Source organism: Notothenia coriiceps, unplaced genomic scaffold, assembly GCF_000735185.1.
Source record: "Notothenia coriiceps isolate Sejong01 unplaced genomic scaffold, NC01 NC01_scaffold00037244, whole genome shotgun sequence".
Taxonomy (NCBI): domain Eukaryota; kingdom Metazoa; phylum Chordata; class Actinopteri; order Perciformes; family Nototheniidae; genus Notothenia; species Notothenia coriiceps.
Genome location: NW_011369945.1, coordinates 13,934,876 through 13,941,669, shown reverse-complemented (window position 1 = coordinate 13,941,669; position 6,794 = coordinate 13,934,876). Strand labels below are relative to the sequence as shown.

The following is a 6,794-nucleotide window of genomic DNA, read 5'->3' as shown; positions in this document are numbered from 1 at the left end:
GCTAATGTTGGGCTATAAAGGAACTACAGCACGGTCACATGACTTCACGTCACCACCGCTAAGCTAAAGGAGAGCTAAAGTTGTGCTATAAAGGAACTACAGCACGGTCACATGACTTCACGTCACCACCGCTAAGCTAAAGGGCTAATGTTGGGCTATAAAGGAACTAAAGCAGGGTCACATGACTTCACGTCACCACCGCTAAGCTAAAGGCAGCTAATGTTGGGCTATAAAGGAACTACAGCACGGTCACATGACTTCACGTCAACACCGCTAAGCTAAAGGCAGCTAATGTTGGGCTATAAAGGAACTACAGCACGGTCACATGACTTCACGTCACCACCGCTAAGCTAAAGGAGGCTAATGTTGGGCTATAAAGGAACTACAGCACGGTCACATGACTTCACGTCACCACCGCTAAGCTAAAGTTGTGCTATAAAGGAACTACATCACGGTCACATGACTTCACGTCACCACCGCTAAGCTAAAGGTGGCTAATGTTCAGCGTGATGAAATTTAGTCATCGCAATTAATCGCTTGTTATCGACCGCCATTTTTAAGACACATTTAAGCTTCAAAGGTCACAAGTGGGGTATTTATCTTAACATCTCTCTACCTTGTGTCAACCACAGACCTTTTTTCAAGCATTAAATCAAACCACACTCCAAAAATGGTTGACCTTGAGACCAGGGGACTGTAAATGGTAAATGGCTGACTCATTACTTGGTGATATTAATGATTTGAATCTAAATACTTCCACAGCAGTACATTGCTTGGCTTCCTTCCATCACTTCTGTTTCTCTTTCCACAAACGGCATGTACGACACACTGACAGTGGAAAGTTACCTCATATTACAACACTTCAAAACATCCAAATTATCCCTTTAAATATGTCCGAATGTCACTCCAATGTCATTAGGATCATTTCCACACATCCTGTTAATGATAGTGGCCGGATACAAGAAGTGTTCTCTGCTGGCTCAAGACTGGCAAATCATTTACAGGCACTCACTTGAAGAAAGGCTTTGACTGATGTTCCACATAGAAGTCCGCCGCTTGCCTCCTGTAATGCAAGAACACCATAAACCTTGGAGTTAATAAATGGCCACATTATCTGAGGTATTCTGAGTAGACACTTTGTGCTGACAAAGACATTTACAGAGGTCAACAATATTTTAATCCTTTCTTTCCAAAACTTTTTGGTTTCCTTTTCGCAGCCAGAAGGTTTAACAGAAGACATCTTCAAATACTGACCCTCACACCTGTTTTGACAATTATACATTCCAACAAACAAAACGATCAAATCAACTTGTATTCCAGTATTATCGAGATATCTCTATTATCCGAAGAAGTGTCCTTTTACTTTAACTGTGATTAATTGGATCATAAATAATAATAATAATAATAAAAAACTAGAGAAAGATATAAATTAATAGATCAAATGAAAAAAATTGTTTTTAGCATTTATGTTCTCAACTTTGAAATTGTTTGGGGGAAAAAACTAATCACAGGAATGTACTGAAATAAAATAACATTTCACCCAAAAACTCAACATTGGGAGAAATGTCCTTCAGTTAAAAGTTTAACTTTAACATTTTAGTTTACTTAGACCCTGTATTTTTCCGGCAGTATTTTATTACTTGGCGGCAGTAGCGATCCTAGAGTCGGTGGTGGCGGCCCTAGGCAAACATTCACTGGGGGCCCCTCGAACCAGCTTTTCATCACCACGCACAGCCGACAGCCCCCCCCCCCTGGAGCGGAGCAAGGCAACAAAACTTAAGATGAGAAGCTGCATTTTACGGCGCGCTATGCATGGGGCCGCCTTGAGAGGGTTTCCCGACATGTTGTTGCAGTAAATGAAAGGGTGTTTCATGTTGTCGTTGCTGTGGACCTTCTTAATCTACCTTCTTTGGGGGCACCCTTCTGGTCCGGGGCCCCAAGTAGTGGCCCGCATTGCCTGTTCGCAAGGAGTGCCCCTGCTTGGCGGTGAGGAGAAGGTCAGACTAATCAGTAATAAAAATAAGTAACCCTACTTTATTGGTGTGTAACTAATAAGTCCCATGGATGTTTCTAAAAAAAAGAGATATAATCTTATGAAGAAGTGCCAATTATGGAGAAAACTGCTTTAACTAAGAATGTAGTTAGCCTTGCACAGGAAGGATTCAATCTATCTTATGCTTGTCAAATTCTTTAACATATATATGTAGAAATACTATACCAGACGAAAGTCCAGCAATCATAATGTTATAAATCTGCTCTAAACTGTTTCCTGTGGTCATGACTTAAGCAAGTAAAACAAAAGACAGTATAATCATTTTTGATTTCCTTTAAAAGCAAAACAATCATCTGTGAAAAAAGGGGGGAAAGCGTTTTACAATTAATACAAATATGAAGTAATGCTACATAAGTTGCTAACACAGAAAGAAAAAACCTAATGGGAAGAAGACATGACTCGTTAGGACCTTGTAGAGTAGTGGTGCACTTCAGCCTCTTGTGTCCGAAAGAGGTATTGAAATGACAAAAAAAAAAAAAGACAAATATGTCACAGTTGAAAAAGAAAAATGTAGAAAGATTATCGTGGTGAAATATTTTTCTTTCACCTTTTCTTAAATAATAAACACAGGAGAAAAACCTAGTCAAATCAGACTTCAAGAATGCTCACTTGTATCTCAGGATTTCCAAATTAAAAGTATACCTGATAATCAAATGTCAAAGTAGAAATTGCACATTGTACTCATTATCTAAGACTGAGATTGTTGTGAAATTATATTTTCCCCATTATTGAGCAGCTGATAAAGCGGTGATTAAACGGCACCCTCGTCCTCTCCTTGAACGCCATATGTTCCTAATGTGATGCCATCCATCTGTTTGTGTGTGTGTGTGTGTGTGTGTGTGTGCGTGTGTGCGTGCGTGCGTGCGTGTGTGCGCGTGTATGTGTGTGTGGCACAACACAGCCTGTGTCTGCCTCCATGACTCTCACACACTTCCACAATATGAATTGCAGTATTATTAGTAACTCAGCAGACACGCAGACACATGCGTTCAGATCAGTATACAAATCATACATGGTAAACAACACTGAGATATAATCAGTCATTTAAACACACACAGACATTTGTGCACTTACCATGTTAGCGAAGTCATTTTAGCTTTGGTCACGATCAGGTTGGAGGAGTATATCGACTCAAGGACATCTCCGAGCTTGGTGACAACATCTGGCTTTATCAAAGCAAGAGTTCTGGAAAATGGAGAGAAACAAAAAAAAATGTATCAAGCCAGAGATTTAAGCCAGTAAAAGGCAACGTTTTACGCTTACCAATATGAATGCTTTTTAAAGAGGACATATTCTGCTCATTTTCAGGTGTATATCAGTATGTAGTGTCTCTACTTTAAAGAGTCCTCTCCTGCTGATGTTCAGGTGTATATCAGTATGTAGTGTCTCTACTTTAAAGAGTCCTCTCCTGCTGATGTTCAGGTGTATATCAGTATGTAGTGTCTCTACTTTAAAGAGTCCTCTCCTGCTGATGTTCAGGTGTATATCAGTATGTAGTGTCTCTACTTTAAAGAGTCCTCTCCTGCTGATGTTCAGGTGTATACCAGTANCCCCCACGCTAAGCTAAAAGGTGGCTAAATGTTGGGCTATAAAAAGGAACTACAGCACAGGTCACAATGATTCAACGTCACCCCACGCTAAGCTAAAGGTGGCTAATGTTGGGCTATAAAGGAACTACAGCAATGGTCCACAGCTGACTTCATCGTCACCACGCTAAGTCTAAAGGCAGCTAACGTCTAAGCGTGATGACATTTAGTCGTCTCATTTAGACACTTGTTAGCAACCAGTCCTCATTTAAAAACATGTTCAACATTTGAACCATTGATATCCACACTAGAGAACAGCAAGTGGATTTCCTTCAAATATATAAATTATTATATTACAAAAGATACCATTGTATTCAAACAAAATGGCCTCCTTCCTCCCTTTTTTCCACAAACCTCTCATCTTGTTATTCTTTCTATCTCAATATCCCTCGTTCCCTGCCAGGTTTAGTGGGTCTCACACTCCTATTGTCATGCAGTGTGGGGCTTTGTTAATGTTGGGATGCAGCCCTAATAGTGTTTGCATGGAGCCTCTTCCAGCTGGATTAATCTGTGTGTTATTGGAGACCCTGAATTGCAATGGCTGCCAGTGCATGGCGAATAAAGAAAAGCAGAGATTTTCTTTTTTCATGCGCTTGCTGGGCATCAGCCATGTATCAGTGGGAGGTTTGGATCATGTGGGCTTCATCCAAGTCAGTCCCCCTTTAATTCCCCTAATTTCTTTCATTTCACGTTGTTGTTTTGGATGTGTGGTTTTGCTTTCAAGTTGCTGTTGAGTTCCCCTCCCTTTGAGACATGTGGGGAATTGCTGAGGTTTATTTTTAGCTACAACATCTGCATTTAATTTCCCTTCTTGGTACAGTTTCTCATTTTCTAAATATATGTATTGGCTCCCTGCTCTAAATTTGGATGCAAATTGCGAAAGCAGGTTTCAATCAGTTTGAATTTTTTTTCTTTTTTCACGGCCGCCACACACACACACACACACACACACACACACACACACACACACACACACACACACACACACACACAGATAAACCAAAGGGAAAACATTTAAAAGTGAAGGATGTTATTGTAAGTAGCTTTGGATACAAGTGCACCTAAATGAAATGTAAGGTATCTCTCAAATTAGATTATTTTCGTATAGATTAAATACATTTTATTAAACACAAATTGGGAAATTGTTATTTTACAACAAGGCATTGCACATGAGTTAAAAATAAATTAAAATGTAAATATATATATATAAACAGTAGACAGATAGAGGATGTATTGCATATATAGTAATATTGTTTTAGATTGGTTTAAATATACTTTATTGATCCCCAATCAGGAAAGAGTTGGAGGTAAAGCATGGAGGTAAAGTTTGTGTGCAATGTGTACAATTTATTTATAAAAATTTGATTTACATTGTAATGTGGGAAATACTCTCACGTCCTTAAAATAATTGTTGTTTTAATGGAAATGTTTAAAATAAGACAAAACATCTCTGGCGGAAAAATTATCTTTTGATTCTCTCCTTTCTAAAATGCCTCGATAACATTGGGCTTGTGTAATTCCTGCAGCGTGTCACAGCAGGTGAGAGGCTGCCCAGCTGTGGAGAGATAATTCATAATTCATCATAATTTTCGAGCAAAAAAGTGTCAAAACAAACAGCCTCCTAACACGGACACAGACAATCCAAATCCCCCAAACTAAGGCTGACGTTGGAGTAAATTAAACAGATATTAACATTCACAGTTTTTATAACATCCATTCATCTACTCATCCATTCATAACCAGCTTCTGTCTTGACGTGTGTTTGCATGACCGGTGATGTAATCTGAAGAAATGCACGCTCCTTTCCACCTGCATTCTCAACACAATTCATTTTATTTACAAATAGTTGAAAACACAAATCTTATCATAAGACAATAAGGTGATATGTGAAGTGTAGTAGTGGTATTAAATGATCATCCTACACCTATAATAGTTTATACAAATCTTTTAGGAGATGACTTGTTTTCCCTGCAGTGTCTTCAGCAGCATCTATTCTGCACTAATTACGACAGCAAATATGCTTTGAAGGAATCCTAAATGCTGCCTGATTGCAGTCCGACCAGCTAATGAGGAAACCTTTCTAATGGGTCTTTCTGCAGAGTTGCTAAATGCAAACAAGAACATAAAAAACGCAGCTAATTAAGCTTCATAAAGCTGTTATTTAGTCAGTGATAAACAGGTGAGTATTCCCTGCTCCTATTCTTCAAAACAATCTGAATAAACTCAAGTTTCTTAAGGATTTTTGTTTGCATGATGCTGCTTCTTTCACACAGCAAGTCAGTGCTAAAGCTATGGGGAGTATCACTGGTTGGATATTGAAATGCTCACATAATGTATCCATCAGTAAAACATAGCAGCCTTTGGCAAACACTTCCAGAGACACAGATAACATAACATTTATCTAGAGGGCATACTGTGTTTATAATCTCTCCATTAATAACGCTTTTGGAATAGTGGCAAGTTAGCGTGTTTGTGCATTACCATTACACCACTGGCCTTTACAAATGCACGTCAATAGAGTACTGCAGGGATTATTGTAGAGTAAGTTAGCATCTCCCTGGTGCCCTTGACAAAAAAAAAGAAATACAATACAATAACGAAGGATATACGATACAATGCTTCTGATACAATACGTTACAATACATTACATTAAGATACACTATGATCAGGGGTGCACATAAGTGGTACGCAGGTACGCATGCGCGGCAACAATCTGAAAGGCGTACCGTCACTTGTGTCACAAAGCGCATTTGCGTACCGACGTCCTTGTGAAGCTTTTCCAGAAGGCAGTTAGATCACCGGACGACAGAGTGAGGGGCTGCTGTTAACGTCGGTCAGCCCTGCGCTAACACAGCTGATCACAACGTTCACACGCTCTGTGATCACGAAGCTCTGCACTCAACTACCACCCCCCCTCCCCCCCCCCGCTGACATTCGCGATACGGAGGGCTTCATGGGAACTTTGAGGGGAGCCAGAAGTTGGAGTACCAAACACTGACTCCAGGTACTCATCTGAGTACCTCACTGAGAAAGTTGTGTGCACCCCTGACTATGATACACTACAATACAATACTTTCTGATACAATATGTGACAATAAGATACAATACCTTATGATAATACTTTACGATACGATACGATGCAATAAGGTACGCTA

At 39.6% G+C, this 6,794-nt stretch overlaps 1 protein-coding gene across 1 annotated transcript in view; it reads left to right on the top strand.

Moving 5' to 3' along the window:
* Nucleotides 1–6,794, top strand: part of LOC104965327 (neural cell adhesion molecule 1-like) — a 36,919-nt gene that overhangs the window by 28,160 nt on the left and 1,965 nt on the right. The window lies entirely within an intron of this gene.